Source organism: Gopherus evgoodei, chromosome 15, assembly GCF_007399415.2.
Source record: "Gopherus evgoodei ecotype Sinaloan lineage chromosome 15, rGopEvg1_v1.p, whole genome shotgun sequence".
NCBI classification, from domain to species: Eukaryota; Metazoa; Chordata; order Testudines; family Testudinidae; genus Gopherus; species Gopherus evgoodei.
This window is the reverse complement of record NC_044336.1, coordinates 6,772,318-6,793,427: the sequence shown is the minus strand read 5'-3', so window position 1 is coordinate 6,793,427 and position 21,110 is coordinate 6,772,318. Positions and strand designations below refer to the sequence as shown.

The window sequence follows — 21,110 nt, the reverse complement described above, 5'->3', positions numbered from 1 at the left end:
CATTGTCCTCCCTTCCACCCAATGCCTTTTCCCCACTTCCATGTCTACATGGTTGAGAGTTTGGGGGGGAAAGGTGTACCCCTCTACTTGAAATTTGGGATGGATGAAGATGCGCCCTCCACCTTCCCTGTATTCATGTCCCTGCTCACTTGAAGGACTTGTGACAGCATGAGGCAGAGGAGAAAATCTCTCAGGGAGGCAGCTGGGAGGATGGGTAACCTGCCACCTTCCCACTGGCCTCTCACAGATCTGGTTGGGAAAAGAGAGAGGGAGGAGAGTTTCCTGCAGAAAAGTGACAGAAATTGAAATTTTAATCAAAAAATTTAAAACTGCAAGTTTTCTTCTGATTTGGGGTGGGTTTAACTTGAAGTCAAAATTTTTCCACAGAAAGCAGGCACTTTTGGTGAAACATTTAGTTTAATCAAAGTCCAATTTTCCATCAAAAGACAGTTTTGATGGAAATTTTTTGACAGTCCAGACTTAAAATCAAAAGAGACAGGCGGTCTCCTCTGGGGAGAGAGCAGTGTGAGGAAGGGTATCAGGAGCAAGCTAATCAGAAATCAGGGAAGGGTTAGCAGCAATAAGATATAGTTTAAAACTGTAAAAGGTTACAAAGGAAAACAATACACAGGGAATTGGGGAAGGGTTGAAAGAAATACAGTCAGGAAAGGGTTAAAGATCAAAGACTAGCTGACAGGACAGGATTCAGAACAAAGAGTAGCCAGGCAAGGGTTAAATGCAGTAAGGCAAATCAGACAAGGGTTCTGAGTGGCAGACAAAAAGCCTTGTGATGCATGTTGCCTCTTCCCCATGTATTGTTCATATAGGGCAGGAGCCCGCAAGCCCTCCATCCTATGAGTAATCCTTATCCACAGGAAGGCCTCCGTTGACTGCAATAGGATGGCTTCAGTGAATAAAGATTGCTTTCATGATTAGTAAGACTCACAGAATCAGGCCTGAAAGGTAGGAACCTTACAGGAGAGGGGGTCTGTCTGTATAGGCAGGACTTTGTGGGCACCATATAAATAAATAGCAGCCTCCCTCTCCCATGATATGATACTTTTGCGTATCCTGTCCAAATCTGATTTTGTCATTTTTACAGCCATATCACACAGTAAACTCATTAGAGAGATAAGGTGCATGAGGTAAGGTTGTCTCTCTTTCTAAACAGAAGTTGGTCCAACAAAAGATATTACCTCACCCATCTTGTCTCTCTAAAATCCTGGGACCAGCATAGCTACAACAACACTCCATACAATCAACTTATGTCTAACTGGTTGTCTACTTTCACCCCTAGGTCTCCTTCAGCATTAATTATACTTTGCTCCTATAAGCACTTTACAAAGGAAGATCAGTAGAATTATCTTCATTTGGGATGTGAGCACAACACAGGCACAGACAGAGGCAGGGATTTGCCCAAGGTCTCACAGAAGGTTAGTGAGCCTGGAATGAACCCTGGACTCCTTATGGGCCCTATCAAGAGGGCCCCACTGATTCTCTTCAGCATGGAGTCTCAGCCTGGCTTCTGTGACCTCCTGAATGGGAGGGCAAATCCTGAATGGATTTCAGAACTCCCTTTATTAAGTGGCTCCCAAAACTTTTCTGATTTGTAGCATGAGATTGAAAAGAAGTGGGGGACATTATTAGGGCAAAATCCTTACATTTGGTCCTCACTGGTTATATAGGACCCACTCTGCAGATTCTGCAGTCATTCCATGCATAGAATTTCCATGGACAACCCAGATACCAACAGACTGCAGAATATCCCACAGAGATACATAGGGCAGAGGGAAGAGGAGATTGCTCAGTCCAGTCTGAGAATATGCAGAGTTGTGCAAAGATGTTAATAACTAAGCAGAAAACTAGGTTTCCTGGAAGAGTGTGAATCTTTCACCAAACTTGGGCCAAGTTGAAGAGTGACTCTGGGTCCTGAGTTCTAAGTGGGCCCATGCTGACAGGTGGAAACCACATAAAACTCTGAGGGTTTTACACTGACCTAGATCAGACAAAACTTGGTCAGTCTTCACTGCAGAGGATGTTGAGGAAATGCTTATCCCAGGTCTACTTTCTGAAGGTAATAAAGTCAGGGCACTGCCAGAGGCTTTGGTATCAAAAAACAAAAACAAAACCAAGATGTGGAAACAAATGGATAATTTAAACAGTAACAAGTCGTCAGGACTGGATGGCGTATGTCCAAGAAGCAGAACGAATTTAAGAATGAAGTGGCTGAGCTACTAGATAAAAGATGCAATCTCTCATTAAAATCTGATATGGTGCAGGACATGAGTATACCTGATGCTATCCATATCTTTCAAAAACTCAGCAGAGGTGATGCTGGAAACTAAAGAGAGGTTGGTCTTATGTCTGTACTGGTAAACTGCTTAAAACAACTGTTAAAAACAGAATTGTGTGACACCAAGATGAGCATCACATGACAGGGACAAACCAGAGTGACTTTGATAAAGGAGAACTATACCCCTCCAATCCATTTGAATTCCTTGAGGGAGTCAACAAAATAGTGGGAAAAGGAGAACTAGTCAAGATTATTTATTTGGGATTTCAAACAGTTTTTGACAAAGTCCCTCACAAGAGTCTGCTGTTATTATTAACTACCTACTAAGGACACCAAAGAGTCATTGAGTGAGGAATAAAATTCTGTGATAGTTTAAAAACTGGCTAAGAGACAGAAAACTGTAGGATTGCATGGTCACTTTTCAACATGGAAAGAAATTAACAATGAGGTGCTTCAGTCTACAAGGTTTTGTGGTGCTTGTATTGTATTTATTAGTGAGCTGGGTGAGAAGGGAGATCGCAAAGTTTGTATATGACTCAAATTTATTTTGGTCAGTCAAGACTAGAGATGACTGTGAAGAACCTCCAAGAGGCCTAATCACCAAGCTAGGTGAATGTGCAACATAATGACAGATGAAACTCAATGCGAAAGCAAATGCATTATTGGGAAGAACACAGTGAACTATTCACACATGCTGAAGGGTTCTAAATTAAGCATAACCACACAGGAAAAAGATCTAGGAGTCACTGAGGACTGTTCAGTGAAAAACATCTGGCTGATGCATAGTGGAGGTCAGAAAAGCAAACAAAATATTAGGTAGTATTACAAAAGGGACAGTGAATAACAATGAATAATATCATCATGCTATCATATAAATCAATGGAATGTCCTACCTGGAATACTGTGTTCATCTAAAAAAAACAGGAATAGAGGCAGCCAACCAAATCAATAAAAGGCATAGAAAGGTTTCCACACAAGGAGAGTTTGAAAAGATTAGGATTGTTTAGTGAGAAGATGAATAAAAACACTATTGAGGAATGCCAAATAATATACAGAACACAGAAGGTCAATCAAAATCCAAGAATGAAATTAAAAGGCAACATATTTTAAATAAAACAAAATGCTTCTTTTGCGCTGCACATAATTAACTTGTGAAACTCACTGCTACAAGACATTATGGCAAAGGCCCAACAGCAGGATTAGATTAAGAACATCTGCAGTTGCAATAGCTAGGATTAAAATATATACTTGGGACATATAAACCTCCTGTTTCAGGACACAAGCCAACTACTAATTGCCTGGAGACTGGAAGAAATTTCCCCCATGGGCATGGGTTATTGCAAAATTGTCTGTTGTGAGGTTTTATATCTTCCTCTGATCCAATAGTGGCCACTGCTATAGACATGATTCTGTATTTAGACAGACCACTGGTCTGACTGATTATAGGCACTGTTTTGTTTTTATGCTTCAGCTGAGATTAGAATGGAGTTTTCAGGCTTTCGAATAAAAAACCTCAAAGCAAAGCTCAGGGCTGTGAATGAGAGAGTGAGAAAGAAAGAGAGCTATTCTCTTGAAAAGTTTTAGAACTTGTTAGGATCTGTCTGGCTTGTGGCAGGTCACCAAGCAGCCATTACAAAAATGCAAATATTTTTCCATTCCTGAATTTTTGTCACAGGTATTCTCAGCCGCTAATCTCCAAACGCATATGTGTTGAAAGATAACAGGAGGACAAATTTCCAGGATTATCTCTTGTCAAGTGTGACATTTTTGAGAAGGTATTCAGTTCACCCAAGGGTGGGAGACTGAAAGGACTTCACATTTTTTAAGAATTGCATCTTCCTGTTTTAAAGGAACTTGTTCCTTTGCAATGTGCTAAGAACAATACAAAGCCCATTTCATTGGATAAAAGACAACTTAATTTCCTGGTAAGTGTTTGGATTTCTTCATGTTGCACCATATCTGCAATGATAACATCATAGCTTTCAGACCTTCCAGTTTCAGACTTAAAACCCAGGGTTTCGAGTGAGCATTCTGTGCTTTGTGGTGAGCAGTAAAATGTCAATACAAATACTGAACTAAGCCCAGAGAAATATCTATTCCTTTGCAGTGGTTAGTAAGTAAGGACCCAATTCAGGAAAGTATCCCTTTTCAGGAAACCACTTAAGCATATGCTTAACTTTACATATGTGCTTAAGTACTGTTGAAGTCAATTTTTCTAGATGTTTGTTTTGTGGGAAATTTTGACTTTGTTCTGATTCAGAATGAAAACAAATTTTGAAATGTCAGACTACCCCACGGAACAAAAAATTTGGTTTCCCATGAGCTTTATCTGGAACGACAGAAGAATTGAGATATTGGGTCCAGTCCATCTGATATATCATATTTAGTAACTCACATACCAGTAAAGCCTGATTCTACTAAATTCACCTGGCTTGGGACTGAAGGTCCATGAAACCACTGAACTCTGCATGATTTCCACCAAAAGCCATAGTAAGGTAGATGTTCATCTGAAACTTGACCCCAGCCTCAAAATTCAGCCACCCATTTTCCAGAAGATTCTAAACCTTGGCAAATGATTTGGTGAATTGCTTTTGGCTTTTAGGTTTTCAGTAAAATCCCAGAACAGGAGAGTGTCACATTATTTGGAGATTCAGAGACATTTCACCCACATCAGACATCCACACAGTTTCACTTTGGACATAGCCACACTCAAGATGGTGCAAAGAGATATGATCTATAATACCCTAGCTGGACTCTTGCACTGTCAGGTTGATTCACAATTAGGGAAAGCAGACAGCCCTCCCTTAGGGTTTCCAGCAAAGGCGGATTATGCTGTGGAGAGAACTCCGTGGAAGCTGGCTGCTCATGGGAATGCACCAATCCGTCACATCCCTTGGCAACCCTAGCCACATTCCTCTCCAACCAGATCTGTTCACTGGGAGGGGAGGCTACAGCAGAAGTCACAGCAGCTTCAGTGTGTTGACTCTAAACACTCATGATGACTATTTAACTACCAACTTTGTTAGCTAATTTACTGCTGATCATTTTAGCAGAAGCATTCAGCTACATTACTCCTGCAAATGAATATTTATTTCCTTGAGTTTAGTGCGTTATCACCTGGGTTCCTCTTCGCATCCCTTAGGAGATGCCGAGGTTTCTAGCGAACAGAAATACTAACTCACTTCCCTATCAGGTAAAATCAAATAGCTCCTTTCCACTTCAAAGTGTTCCTGCTACTGTGCTGTGCATCAATGTCCTAATTTCCTGTTTATGGAACTAGAGCTCAGGGCAGCATCGTTAGTGGCCTTATATTTCTCACCTCATAACTCAGTCCTTCTACTGGGCATCTTCTCTGTGACATGACACCAGGGAGGTTCCACAAAGCCCCCATGGAGCAAGAAGTTTGATTAATCCAGAATAAGGCTTTGAACAACTATAAAAAATCCAGTCTTTGGTCACTCCTGGTGTGGACTGGCTTTGGAGATGCGAACAATGGGACAATTATTAGGGAGCTTGCAAACAAAGCCCATGCACAACTACCTATAAGCAATGATCATCATATTAAAGTTCCCACACCCAACAACCCGGCAGCAATAATCTCCGTAATACTGACATTTTCAGTAATGAAAAGCTGAAAAAAAAAATCTTCATTTTGTGCTGATCTCTACGGCCTGCTCCACACTTAAAAATTAGATTGCCCTAACTACATCACTCAAGCTGGTGAAAAATTTTGCACCCTGGGTGACAGTTAGGTTGACCAAACCTCTGGTGTAGATATGGCTAGGTCAATGGAAATTTTTTTCTATCAACCCAGCTACCACCTCTCAGAGACATGGATTACCTAAATAGATGGAAAAAAACCTTCCGTCAATCTACGGAGCATCTATACTAAGGGCTTGTCTATATTACCGCTAAAGTCAATGTAACTTACGTCACTCAGGGGTGTGAAAATACAGCATCCGAAGCGATGCAAGTTACACCGACTTAAAGCAGTGTCTCCACTGCACTATGTCAGTGGAAGTCGCTCTCCCGCCAACATAGCTTTGGCCTCTTGTTGAGGTGGAGTAGTTACAGTGTGTCTTCACCACATGCGCTACACTGTTGCAGCTGTATTGATGCAGCAGTGCCAATGCAGTGCAGTAATGAAGACATGCCCTATCTTGCTACAGTAGCACAGCTGCAGCAACTTACCTGTACGGCTGTAGTGTAGACATGACCTAGTGCTCGCATTCTGTTGCTGGCTGTTACCTACACAGCACTTCACTCTTGGGCTTATCGATCAAAGTGTACTTGCTAAGCACAGAGGATGAGAAAACTCTGGCAATAGCACAAGGCAGACTGTGGAGAGCAGGGAGCTCCTGCAATACTGGAGCGAAAGGGAAGCAGGCCTGCAGAAATGTTCTGATCAGACCCACTACTTAACTCATTTCTAGAGCTTGTTGGGAATTTTCTGACAAAACATTTTTCATGAGAAAGTGACGGATTGTTGAAACTGAAACAGTTCATGGACAAGGGTCAGTTTGGACCAATTTTTCAGCTCATGAACATTTTGGCAATAGTTTCAAACTTCTCAAAACATTTCGTTTCAACAAACGCACAACAAAAAATTCTGGTTTTCTAGTTTGAAATTTAAACTAATTATAGTAAAAAAAATTAATGGTCAAAAATCAAAATGATGAAAGGTTTTGATTGGCCTGAAGCATTTTTTGTTTGCAAATATTTGAGGATTTCAACTTTTCATCCTGATTTGGAATGGGAATTTTTTTCAATCTCTCAGTGTTTCACGGGACAGGAAAACCATTTCTCACCTAGCTCTACTTGTTTTATTTTTCTTTCCTTTTTTCCTAGATATGCATGAAGTGCCAGGTTTTCAAAGTGACTAGTGATTCGAGGTGCCCAGCTTGAAACCTGAGGGAGAACTGATTTTCAGAGGCAGGTGCTCAGCATTTTGTGAAAATCTGGTCTCCTTTATGGTCTTTCAAGTTGGTTCTCCAATATGTCTACACCTAAATCACTAGTCATTTCTGGAAATCTGGGCCAGAACATGCCTTTAACATTTCATTTTGTAATGTGTTCTTGATGAAAGAATTAAATATAAAAGGCCACAATTTTCAAATGTGGGTGCCAGAAGTTTGGCTGCTAAATCTATTTTTAAGCACCAAATTAAGAATGACCTGAGTTTCTGAAGTGCCAACAATCCACAATGCCTATCACAGTCTGTTGGATGTGCATGTGCCAAGCATGCTTAAAAAAAAAAAAAAAAAAAAAAAAAAAAAATCAGGTCACTTTTATTTAGAAGCTTAAATACAGATTTGAGAGGCCAACTTAAAATATATTTAAATACATATTTTAATTATATATTGTGACAAAGTTTCTCCTCTGTCTTGATGGGTCCTGTGCTTATTGACAGATTTGCTCACCTCAGAGATTCACTATGTGGGTCAGGAAACAGCTCAGAGACCTTCCTCTCTGGTAGAAGCCACAGTCCAAGTGAATTCCTTCTGTGTCTGATCAGGAGTTGAGAGGTTTGGAGGGAACCCAGGTCCACCCTCTACTCCGGGTTCCAGCCCAGGGTCTTGTGGACTGCAGCTGTCTAGAGTGCCTCTTGGTACAGCTTTGCAACAGCTACAATTCCCTGGGCTACTTCCCCATGGCCTCCTCCCAACATCTTCTTTATCCTCACCACAGGACCTTTCTCCTGGTATCTGATAATGCTTGTACTCCTCAGTCCTGCAGTAATATACCTTCTCACTCTCAGCTCCTAGTACCTCTTGCTCCCAGCTCCCTGCATGCATGCTACAAACTGAAGTGGGGTCCTTTTTAACTCAGGTGCCCCAATTAGCCAGCCTGTCCTAAGTGATTCTAGCAGTGTCTTCTTAATTGGCTCCAGGTGTCCTAATTAGCCTGCCCGCCTTAGTTGGTTCCAGCAAGTTCCTGCTTGTTCTGGAACTGCTCCTGTTACCTGACCCAGGGAAAAGGGATCTACTTAATCTGGAACTAATATATCTGCCTTCTAACACTCTCCTATAGCCATCTGGCCTGACCCTGTTACAATATTTAAAATAGATTTCCCTTTATTTTCATGATTATGGGGCAGAGTTTTTGAAGGTGCTCAGGGGAATGAGGAGCACAAGGCCCATATAAAGTCAGAGATGTGTGCTCCCAAAGCCCTTAGGCAACACTGAAAATCTCTTCTTACATACATAGGATGAAAGGCTGGTCCTACTGAAGTTAATTGCAAATCTCTCATTGACTGCAGTGGGGCCAGGATTTTCCCCCGTTTCCAGCGCAGTCTTTGTTCCTTTTTGAGGTGCTTTGGATGCAGAATATTAGTTTTGTGTTAGCTCTGTAATTGTTCAGGTCCGTGTTCCTCAATCCTGGCTACCCACCCCTGGTCCTTCGTTCCCCCCCCAAAAATGCCAAGTAAAGGTTATTTTTAGTCAGTGCAAAGCAGCTTCCTCTGGATTTCTTCTCCACCATGGCTGTGGTCATGTGATTGTTGTTATGCATCCTGCAGATTTTATTTTGTTGAATGAAACAAGCTCATTCCTGAAAGCCAAATGCCGATGTTATTACAGAGAGAGCATCTGTGGAAGAGCAGCCTCTCTGCACTCCAGCAGGCAGGACACTCAAACACATGTGCCTTGCTGCTAGGCTGAGATATGATCAAAAAGCAGAGGGTCTGGGAATACTTCTGATGTAACTGGGCACACTCTGACTTCAGAGATTTCACTAGGGAAGTCGACCGGACATGTTGGAGCAACATTCTAGGAGTTGCACCGGAGGTCAGACATTGTTCCAGTGAGATACCGTCTTGTTTATGTCCAGATGTCTTCTCAGCCTTTTTGAAGGGATGTCAAAGGCCCCATCTTGTTCCTGGTCCTTCCCCTCCCATAAGCTCTATCTGTTTTAAATTTGACACCAGGGATGTAAGACAGTCTCAGAAATTTCTGAATGTTCAAGAGAAGATGTCCCAGAAGAAAGGGAAGTGTTGCTGAAGAACACTGTGGAAAGACGGTTTTAAATATGGCAAGGTCTTCTGGAACAATACCATAGTTTAGAAATTAACTCATCACCGTGTACTCTCTCTCCCTCATAAAGAAATAAAACCTCAGAGCTTCAGGCCTGCACAGGGTGAAATCTGACAAAGCCAGAGTTCCAGAAAGAGTCATCTCATCTGAAGAGTTAAAAGGGTTGAAAGAAAATAAAATTATACCGGGATGGAGGCTGAGGGGGAGCAATATGTGAAATCACTGGTTCCCTTAAGACTTAAGCCATCTGCAGCTGAAATGATTTCTGGCACCAATGTGACTTCACTGTGATGTTATTAGCAGGTGTATTACCCAAGCATAGATATGCTTTTTTTTTTTTTTTTTTTTTTTTTTAATGAATTACGGGGCCAACTGGGGAGAATCTGGCGTTTAAGGTTCTGCAGCAGCAGGGAACTGGTGCAAGAGGCAGATGCCTTCAGTCTTCAGTGTGCGTGGCAAAGAACATCACCCAGCTCATGTTCCTTCAAGGGGAGATGGCTTTTGCAAAGCCCTGGTCTCTGCCATTCTGCTCGCCCTATATGCATGGCATTTTCTGAACGTACTGGCTCCAATTCAGAATAGCATTTAACTATGTTGTCCTGAACTGAGGTCAGGGAGAGGAGGAAGTCAGAGAGGAGCAGGAACGGAGAACAAGCACTGACACAGGGACACCTACAGGGTAAGAGATAGGGAGGATTAGTGTTCAGTGAAGAAAGAAAATACTGAAAGCTTTAGCTAAACAAGATTAAAAGTACGAAATGGTGTCTATGGTTCCTAGCAATCCTGGGGAGCAGATCTCAAACACACACCTTTCAACACAGCCATACACTTGAGTGGAGATGGTGGGTCGCTGTTGGTTGTGAAGAGAAAAGGGCCTCGTGTGGTTTCCAGTATTCACTTTTGTTCCTTGCTAATGATACAGGTGGATTATATTTCATTAGAATGAGAGCACATGCACCAAGGGGACAACAAGACTGAGGTTTTCTCATGGGGTCCCATCTGGCTTGAAAGTATTAGAAACCTCTAGGTAACAGTGCCAAGCAATAGAAATACTTCACTGTCCCCGATTCAGCAAATCATCGCTATTCAGCATAGCATATAAGCACCTGCTTAACTTTAAGCAAGTGCTTAAGTCCCATTAAAGTAAGTACATTTGAAGTTATGCAAATTAAGTGCTGTGATGAACAGATATGGGCTTTAAGTGTTTGGTTGAACTGGGACCAATATCTTCTCAATTGGTTAAAAATAACTTTAAAGCGCAATCATACTTAGTACTTTCATCTGAGGCTCTCAAAGTGCTTTACCAAAGGGGCATAAAATGATCCCCATTTTACAGACACGGAACTAAGGTGAAGCGATCTGCCCAAGGCCAAATAGTTAGCCAGTGGAACAACCCTCCCAAAGAGAGAGTTCATTTCACAATAGAACTTGCAGTAATGTTTTAGACAATGACTATATACAACTTATAGGAGTTATATTGTTGTATAAGGAAACCTTCAATGTGATGGTCTGGCACTTCTGTAATTCAGCTTCACCGAATTTGTTTTTCTGATGACAATGTTTGTAAATAAAACTATGACCTAGTGCTAAATGTTTGTAACCCTATCAAAAACTAAACAACCTACTTGGTCACATGGAACTGGAATGCCCAGACATAGACACTGCAGTAATGAGGGTGGTATAAACATTTAACTAGATTAGATAAAATAAACGCATGCCCTGGTGAATCTCAGGGAAGGTGTAGCTAGGCCTGGCAGAATCCAATTTTTTATTTTTGGATAATTTCAATGGATAATAGCAATGTTGATTGAGAAGCACGTTTAATTTTTTAATCTATTTAAGTTTTCACAGGTATGTGAAATTATGGGGGCAGATAATAATTATACAAGAGCAGTAGATGCTGAGATTCGAAAAATTAAAGTTACAACACAAAGTGTCAATATCGCATATCAAAATACGCAAAGTAAATATCCCTCAATCAAATGCTAATAAGTTCTCAAGTAGCATTTTTCTTACTTTCCTTATCTGTAAATTTTGATGATTATCAATGGGAATAGTTTTTGTTTGTTGGTATATGTATGGTTCAAATCAATGTTTACTGACATTTATTGATAACAATCTAATCCTTCCAAGCCTTGATATAGAGCAACGCTCGGGAAGTTTTGGGTCAGCTGAATGTAGTAACAGGAGTTCTTGGGAGTACTCATCAGAAGTTGTCCTGAACAGGCACCAGATCCAAACACTGAGGACTGGGCTCATCTCTTCACTTAATATCAGGGGTAAAAATCTGTCTGGGGATTGGTCCTGCTTTGAGCAGGGGGTTGGACTAGATGACCTCCTGAGGTCCCTTCCAACCTTAATATTCTATGACTCAGATCCAGCTTTAAGAAGGAAGGGAAAAGAAAAAGGGGGAGCTTTTATAACGAAGGGTGACTCTTTTGGGCCCAATTCTGCTTCAGACACACAGGGTGACTCCCTCCAAAGGAAATGAGATCTCCAAGCATGCATCTAAGGACAGAATTTGTCCCTCTTCCTCAACCTGCTGAGGCCAAAGCATGGTGAAAGTTCTGACAATGAAAGGCATCAGAACCAGAGCTGTGCAAGTAGCTGCCAGTAAGATAGAAGCAATTTCTTCAGCATATCCAAGTATTGTCTCTAGGTTCAGTTTCACGATGTAACATTTTGAGGTCAGTGACTTGCAATCATAAAAGACAGATGACTAGCAATGGGTGATTTCTTGCCCAGTTTTCCAGATGCAAAAAGATTGCAGGTGACACGGAATTATGGAGGTTAGTTAAGAATGGAGAAGTTTGTGAGGAACTCCCAAGGGATGTAGCCAAGCTAGGTGAGTAGGCAGCATGATATCTGATGGAATTCAATGTTGGTTGATGTGATGCACCTTTGAACAAATAATTTAAACCATCTTACTTAGCTCTAGGTTAATGTAACAACTCTGGGAAAAGACCTGGGCATCAGTGTGAACTTCTACATGGAAACCTCTGGTCAGTGTGAAGCTGCAGTCCAAAAAGTAAACAAAATGTTTGGATGAATAAGGAAAGGGATAGAGCATAATACAGAAATATTATGATGCCATTATATAAATAAGTGGTTAGCTCTCACCTAGGGAACTCCTCTTTGTTCTGGTCACCCCATCTCAGAAAGAAAATGGAAGAAAGGAGGCAATTAGAATGATGAGTCATGGAAAAACCTCAGATATTGATTGCAAAGACTTGGATTGTTTACTTTAAATAGGAGATGTAAGAGGGGACATAAGATATACAAAATACTTAATGGCACACAGAAGATAGGTCCAGCAATTCCATTCATCATTTCTCAAAGTACTGCAACAAGGGGACATTCCATGACATTGAAAGGCGGCAAATTAAAAATCGATAAAAGGAAATTCTTCATCACACAGTGAACAATAGTCCAGGGGAACTCGTTGCCACAATATATCATCAAGGCTAAGAGCTTCTCAGGATTCAAGAAAGGACTAGACATTTATAGGGCTAACAACAGTATTCAGAGTTATAACAGTAAGGATTCAAAAAGCAAAACAAACTACTGAATAAAAAATCAGGCCAAGTGTTCTGGAAGGGGGAAATAAACATTCCTGCTTCAGGGCATCCTCTGAATGAGGATTAGGAGGGACTTTAACTGTGGACATGTTATTCCACAATTGTCCACTCTGGGTTTCCTTGAACCTTCCTCCAAATCAGCTGGTAGTGGCTACTGTTGAAGACAGGGCACTGGATTAGATGGACCTGTGGTGTGTTTCAGTCTGTCACTCCTGATGTTCCTGTGATTTGATAAGCATAAGATACCTATCCAGTCACTTGTGCGCATTTCCTTATTGACCCTGCGATCTGAGCCTTCTTCTGGAGTTTAACCAGCACTAAGCACCCAGTTGGGTGGAAAGGAGGTAAATCTGACTCTAAAACATGAGACAGTTGGGAACAGAGTTTAGGAACACAGATGTTCCCATCGGATCATTGGTCCATCACATCTCGCATCCTACTTCTGGCGGTGGCAAATGTCTTTGTAGAGGAAAGCGAGAAAAAAACCTGGGAGATTCTCCCTTTAAGTTGTGAAATAAAAGCATTGTACCGATAGCCCATGCAAAAGAGTGGTGCAGGATCAGAACAGAATCTTAACACTTAGCACAACTTTCAACAAAGTCCTCTGCTGTGTCTTGTTTTCTCTTCTCTTTCCTTTAATTTATTTGCCTTGTTATCCGTTTCATACTCACCTTCTCCCTCATTTCATATTTCCAGTCATTTTATAACAACAACAACAACAACAACAAAGGAGCTCCGTATCATTACCACCATGTTACAGATGGGGAAACTGAGGCACAGAGACTTGCGCAAGCTTACTCAGAAGACCCGCGACAAAGCCAGGAATGGTCCCAATGAGCAAAACTCCCACTGATGTTATGAGGAAAGGGCCAAAGTGAAACAGCGGAGCTAGCTCTGGGCATTTGGTGGGACTATGGGGCCCTCTCCCTCTTCCGACCAGGCTGCTCAGAGCCCAAGAGTGTCAAAGATGCTGCCCCTTTAATGTCTGAAAGGCCCCTTAGGTGGTGTTCCTGCCTGCACTCTATTTCCTGATACCGAGCAGGAGTTAGGATGGAATTACCCTGTTATTTAACCAAATGACAGCACAAGGCTTTTCTTAAAGGAAGCATGGTTAGTTGCCATTAGGTGGTTCCCTCTTGATCTCAAGGACCCTTCAGTCCCCATTTTCATGAAGCTGGCACTGAGCAAAGTTACTGGGATCCAGGCCTGGTGGCTAACTCAGCAATCAATAACATGCTGGAGAACAAGTTTCAAGTGGCCTCTTTCACTTCACCTGCAGTGTCTGCCAGTGCCTCCATTAGCAGACGTATTACCATTAGCAGCATGCGTGTGTGCAACCTGGAGAAATCGTCACATGCACAGATACCAAACTGTGTGTGCAGATACAAAACTGGAGGCTCTTCACACACACACAGGTGGGAGTACACGCAGCAATCACAGAAACTACGTGACAGTTGGCCCAATCTGTCTCCAAAAGGGAAACTTCCATATTGTGTCTGGATGAGTGAAAGGCAGTAAATTCAGGAAGGATAGGGTCAAACTTTTTACGCAGGGTGGGTCATAATCCTTCAGTGAAGATTTATAATTCTGCTGAGACTCTGTGTTGATACTGAGCTGAAATTGCAAGTTGGAGGGGGAAGATTCGTTTTCTTAATGAAATTTTTAATCTTGCATTAGGCGATCTAGCCGTTTCTCCTACCTATGCCAAATCTCACCCCTCTGCAATAGGTTTACATTGGCAACTTTAGCACAAGTGCATTCATGGTTCATATCACTTGTCATCTTTTCATCAAAAGCATGTAAATCCTTTCTCCTCAAAGTGCAGGACTGTTTCATGGAAATGCTATAAAACCCTACAGGTTCTGTTTCAATATAATTACATTAGGACCGATAGTCTGGCAAATATCAGGACTGAATTTAATCAAAAGAGCTAATGGAATCTACTCTACTTCTAATAGCTTATGACGGAATGGGTTTACATAGGCTGGAGATGTGGAATTTCACTTGCAACATCACTGAGAGGTGTGGGTGGGTTGGGGGGAAGTAAATCAAAGGAAGCACGGAGCTTTATTTCGGAGGAACGACCAGTTTTGATGCCATGGTTTAAGGCTTGATCCTGCTTCCACTGAGGTCAGGGAGAGGCTGGAACACAAATGTTTTAAGAAGATATTTGTATAGGTTTTTGCCCAACTGTTTTTCACACAGTGTCAAGCCTATTGGGATAAACTGACATGATGCAGAAAGGAACCCAGCTCCTAGTTCAGCTGCTAGAATATAAGAGCATCATATTCATTTAGGGCTGATCCAAAGCTCACTGGAATCAGCAGAAAGACTCCTACTGATTTCAATGAGCTTTGGATCAGCAAGAGACACCAGGCTCATTCATGCAGTCTGACCTCTAAGCCTGAAAGACATGAAGGCCCCTTCCTGACCCACTTGCTTCTCTCATTTTGTCTGACCACCCACCATCAGAAGTAATGGGGCTGTTCCTTTTGCTTCCAGGCTCTGCCTTGGAGAGCCTGGCATAATCCCAACACTGCCACTTCATGCAATATCCCTTCTCACTCTGGCTCCAGTTCCCTTGCACGTGGTTTGCAGCCAAATTGCAATGTCTGGCTGAGCAGCCTGCCAGTCTAGTAAAAAAGTTTTCCATGTGCCTTCATGCCATGTGCTGGCTGTTGCATCGGTCTGGGAAGCAGCCTCTCCATTCATTGAAATCTTTCTTTGTAAGAAGATAACAGGAAGGAAGCAAATGTACAGTAAATCAACATGAACATAAGAGCATAACTCTTTAACAGGCCACTGTCACGTTAAGTCATCCTTACAAGTCCCAAACAAACACACATTTCCTTACCTGGGTTTCCAGGACCCCGGTGGATTATTAAAACTGAATTTTTTTTTTAAAAGAATGCATTTTCATTATGCTCTTTGTTCACCGCTACCCTCCCCCTTAACAAAAGCTTCACTTAGTCTGAACAGAAGAACTACCTCGGTCATTTTTACTTCCTGTTTACAGCTCATTCACAATTTGATCTTCATACACTTGCCCAATGTGCAATGTTGGGAACCAAAACAAAACAAGGGACCTATTTATGGCTTTTTAAAAAAATGTTTTAATCAATTAATTAAATAATTAATTTTTTTTTTTTAAAAACCACCATGCAGACATTTCTAAAAACTCTTTGGTAAAGCCCATTTTGTAAAAAACCATTTCTGAGAACCCAACTGGGTATATGAAAGTGTCCCTTTAGAGAACACAATTTTGTTCATCCAGCAGTCTCTTTTACCTTGCCATTAGATATAAAATAAATCAAGAAATGCAATGTTGTTATAGTATGGAGTGAAAGAGGAATAACACACATACGAGGAAAAGCAATTTAGCTAAATGTATCTGTTAGGTTGAATTAATGAAGTTGAATTATTACATACAAACATATCCAGCAGATCCTTTATCAAACACGTGTTATAAGTTCACATCAGGCAAAATATACTTGCAAGAATGATTAAGTATGCTGCATGCTGGCTTGACAGTTCTCTATCAATTTTATTTTCACAAGACACTGGTATTTCATTAAACGTGTTAAACGTAAAATGTGAATGGAGCATTGCAATGGTTGAAAGAATCAAGTCTTATAAAGAAACATTATCTGCTCTGTGAAATGAAACGTGAGTCATTTGTAAGGCTGATGGCAGATGCAATAGGATGGTTAATTTCTTAATTTTAAATGCATTCATCCACATGAGATTCTGGGGGAGCCAAGCCCATCAACAGATGGTTTGGTGAGATGATACATTAATATTGTTATCAATGGAGAAATGGCTGAAATTGTTAGATGATAGCTCTTTTTTAACAATTATTTTACCATTTTAAAAAAATATTTTATAATAGAGCCAAAGTTCATAAAGAACAACAGTGGAAAACGAAAAGCCTCTGTATTGTAAAGAGCTCAGGAATATGATGGTTCAAAGGAATTCCCCATTTTGCAGGAAACTTCATTTCATCTGCGTTTGTATAGGACAATAGATTATACCAACAATAAACCATTCCAACTACTGTGAAATTGTGCTGAATAGCTGGAGAGTCAGGGACTTATCAATCATTAGCATATTTATTACGTACCTTTGTATCTATTAGCTCCAATAGCCGGGGTTTTGTTATAAACTATAGAGGGTGGGGAGAAGTATTCAGATTTGTTGATCTCTAATTCAAGAGCAGGAGCTATTCAAGAACAAGCCACATCAAGATAAATTCATTGCAAAGTGAATTTAGTAGAATTAATTAGGATTGCAAAGTGTTTTACAAAGGTGAGTAAGCATTATTCTCATGGGAAAACTGAGGAATAGAGGGATTAAGTCACTGTCCAAAAAGACACCGAGTCACTGGCAGAACTAGAACTAGGATCTCCTTAAGCTTAACAATGGGCTTTAACCACAAGACCATACTGCCTCCCTCAGGTGGAACTTCATTTTTATGCCAAGAGATAGCATCTGGTGTATGGACCACCATGGGGGTGTTGCATGGGAATTGTGGTGTCTCTTTTTACAGGGATGAATTGCACCTTTTGTGCCTGTGGAAGATGCTGGCTTGACAGGCATGGAGAATAGGTACATCAGTGGCAATGAAAAACTGCTCCATCAGTGAGCTTCGGGGAGGGGGACACCTCTGGGAGATAAAAAGATAAGGTTGTTTTCATGCTATTCTATCCTATGCCCAACCAAATATTCGTTGTGAGAAGGAATAGTCAGCAGTAAAGAACCACCTGCTCATTCCCCTAGAACACTAATATCAGGGTATCAACAGCAGCCAGCAAAACCCAGCACATGGACTCTGTCCACTACTGAAAGGCACAATGGAGGCAACCTATTGGGCCAAATTTAAGGGACTCCAGAGCTTGAAGGATGGGGAGGGGGAGGAGCATTGGTGTAAACTGCCATTTGGCTGACTGTAGTGAAATGATCCTGAGCTGATGCTACATCAAAAGTCTTTCCTTCCACGCAGCTGGGCTCACAAGAGCAGCCCATTCCCTGCATAATGGAATCCAATCCTGCTATCACCAAAGTCGATGGCAAAATGTCCACTGACTTCACTGGAAGCAGCATTGGATTTAGACCCTTACATTGTGACAGCTGGATTTGGTGCACTGGGAAAACCCCCTTAGATCAGAAGGGTGCATTCTCCTTCCATCACATGCAGCCAGGAGACTTGGCCCTGGTAAAGCCAAGCCAAAATAGCTCCTTTCCATTCACTAAAACTTTAGTGCTTTGGACTGAGCACTGGGCATAATATCCACCATGGGGGAAAGCAGCTAAGTCAGTTAGGAACCTATGTTCCATTGAGATCTAGATACTTTGGAAATTTTTATCCGGTTTCTTCCAGAGGCAATAAAAAAAGTTTTATGTTCCATCTGAAAAAAAAAGAACAAGTTAAAAAGGCAACAATCTCGGCTTCCAGAGACAAGCTTGCATTCCTTTGAGATCCAGTAACTGACAAAAAATGACAAGCCTGTGTTGAAAATAAAAGTAAATTAGACATGGAGTTTGCAGTGGTGTCAGCATTAGCGGATATCAATGAAATGCTCCCAAAAGTAAACAAACAGGAGCAGAATCATCATTGTGACATAATCAGAAGCATGTGAGCAAATCACTGGGTATTTCAGGAGGAAGCCCATGTCACCAGCTAGTACCAGGCAATCATACTGTAAACATCAAATTTGCAGGACTTTGCTGCTGCCTATTGTCAGGTTTTCCATAGTAACCCCCAAACACCACTCTTTTGGTAAAAATCCCAGAGCCAGCTGCTCCAACGTACCAGGGATTAAAGAGAATTATGTCTATTTCAGGAAAATTAGAGGGACCACTGGAGTAGCTTGAAAGTGACCAGGCCAGGCTGATGGGTCAATATCTGAATCCTACTAGAAGCAGGTATTTAGGTTGTGTGGAAAAATGAGTGGTGAAGAGAGTGTGACACCGGGGTCCTATTGGTGGTTCACTGTTCTGTGTTAGCAACTCTTGCTAGGACTGATACACTCACTGCACCTAACACACTGTTGTCATGATATATACTCAAAGTGGCATGTAATACATCACTGGAAAACTAATAATTCACTGATTATTAATATTACTTCTTGATGTATGTATGGGGTGTGTACGAGGAATTATGGACATGGGCTAGAATTATGTTCTTAAAATGTATTTGGCAAGCAATGTATAAGCCCAGTCTGCCCTAGACAAAGAGATGTGTGTTTGGTAGTCTAACCAGCCTGGTCATCAGGCAGAGATAATGAAAGTACGTTTTACATAAAAGGTAAACAAAGCCATCAACCTAACAAAAAGGTCTGTTTTCCATAGAAAATTTGGAGTTTTAATTGAAAAAATGAAAACCCAAGACTTTTCAGCCAAAACTTGCCATTTTTGGCCAAAAAATTTCAGTTTTCAGTCACCGTTTTCCCACTTTTTCCATGAAAAGACAAAATTTTCCTGTGGAAAAGAAATTCATTTTCAAGTCAGCCCTACAAACTACCTATTGCCTGTTGGGTATCTTTGTTTTCTGAACAGGGCATCTCAGGCATGCAATTCATCTTCCTCCCACCAGCTTGGCTGAGAGTTGAAACCAGGCCTGATTTTCATGGTTTGATCCTTCCTTACCCTGTATACCCACAATTTAGAAAGGGCTGAGCAGGACTTGTGGTGCTGGGGACCCCAACCCAATGATAGTGGGAGTGCTAATGTGCAGCCACCACCTACACCTGGCTAGTACAAGGCCCATAGCCTAAAAAGTAGACAGCATTGCTAAGCACCTCATGTGCAGGGTCAGAATCCAACCTAAGCCCATGTATCCTCAGACATGTCCATTCTCCACCCACTCCCTGCCTCCTTTAACCATGAACTCTTAAGGGAGCATCTCCCCAAGGCTAACTGTTCCTCACTGTAACCTAAGTCACCCTCACCCATTGCCTCTGCTCATATGTACACAAAGGGACAGCTGCCTTCCCATTCCGCAGCAGGTGCCTGTCTCAATATCGCCAAATAAAAATGGTTTGAAAAATCAATTAAAGGGCATTTGAACAGGCCCAGATCAAATGACGACACAATGTCTGTGGAATTCCAGAGTACTAGAATTTAGGGGCTAACCCAACAGATCCTCCTATGCTCTGAAGGAACCCCTAGAGTTCTGGCTCGAGCCCAAATCACCTATGGAAGTTTCATTTCCAACGAAACGCAAAATTAAAACATCACATCAGAAAATTTAAATGATTATTGCCTGGTCCTCTGAGCTGTAATAGATCCCCCTGCTTCCTTTTTTATTATTATTTTGTCCAGAGGAACAAAGCTGTTGGTACATGGATTAAATGTTCTCTTTTCCTTTCTCTCCCTAATGCTTGCAGCCCATGTTGTGTGTATGCCAGATATATGGATATATGGATCTGACCTTTGTCCACCCCGATGCTAAGACTGTTGAATGGAGCTCACTGTTTGCTGGTATGCACACCTGTGAGAAGGTGTGGGAGGTGGGGGACCGGAGCTTTGGTTTTTAATGTCAGAAATCCCTTTGCTGATCTGAATAACCGTAGCAATCTGTGAACACCTTTGTTTTTCTTCTCCTTTGGCTGCATTTTCTTTTCCATTTCATTGTTTGTTTTTGCTTGCCTGGTCACACGTGTTATGAATAGGCGCTCAAACCCACTGAATATGTGAGTGTGTGTGTGTCTCTCTCTTAAGCTATGACAGGTGCAATAAAAAACCTTTTTTCCCCCCTAATGAGTGAGATTTGAATGGGTCACATTTGTCAGAAACAGCCTCTAAATCTGCACAAGTCAAATTTGTGTCCATGCACATCAGGTGGTTGTGGCTTTGTACCATCTACATGGCAGGCACAGCTTGGTGTTTGGTTAAGATTGCTTTAAAAATATGACCCAAAATATCTTCTTGAAATAGACATTGCAAAATCTTTCATCCTCAGAGCAGAGATGCTTTTAAAAGCTACCTTCAAACTCTCTTTCTAAATAGCCAGGGCTTGGCAGGTCTGGTGAGTATGGCTGTGGGGAATAGCAGTTTTCAGGTATCTAAAAGGGTGTCATCAGGAGGAGGGAGAAAACTTGTTCACCTTAGCCTCTAATGATAGAACAAGAAGCAATGGGCTTAAACTGCAGCAAGGGAGATTTAGGTTGGACATTAGGAAAAAGTTCCTAACTGTCAGGGTAGTTATAC

The 21,110-nt window shown here is 41.5% G+C and overlaps 1 protein-coding gene across 1 annotated transcript in view; it reads right to left on the bottom strand.

Annotated features, from left to right (window-relative positions):
* The window catches only part of NTN1 (netrin 1), a 220,033-nt gene that overhangs the window by 92,828 nt on the left and 106,095 nt on the right, over nucleotides 1-21,110 (bottom strand). The window lies entirely within an intron of this gene.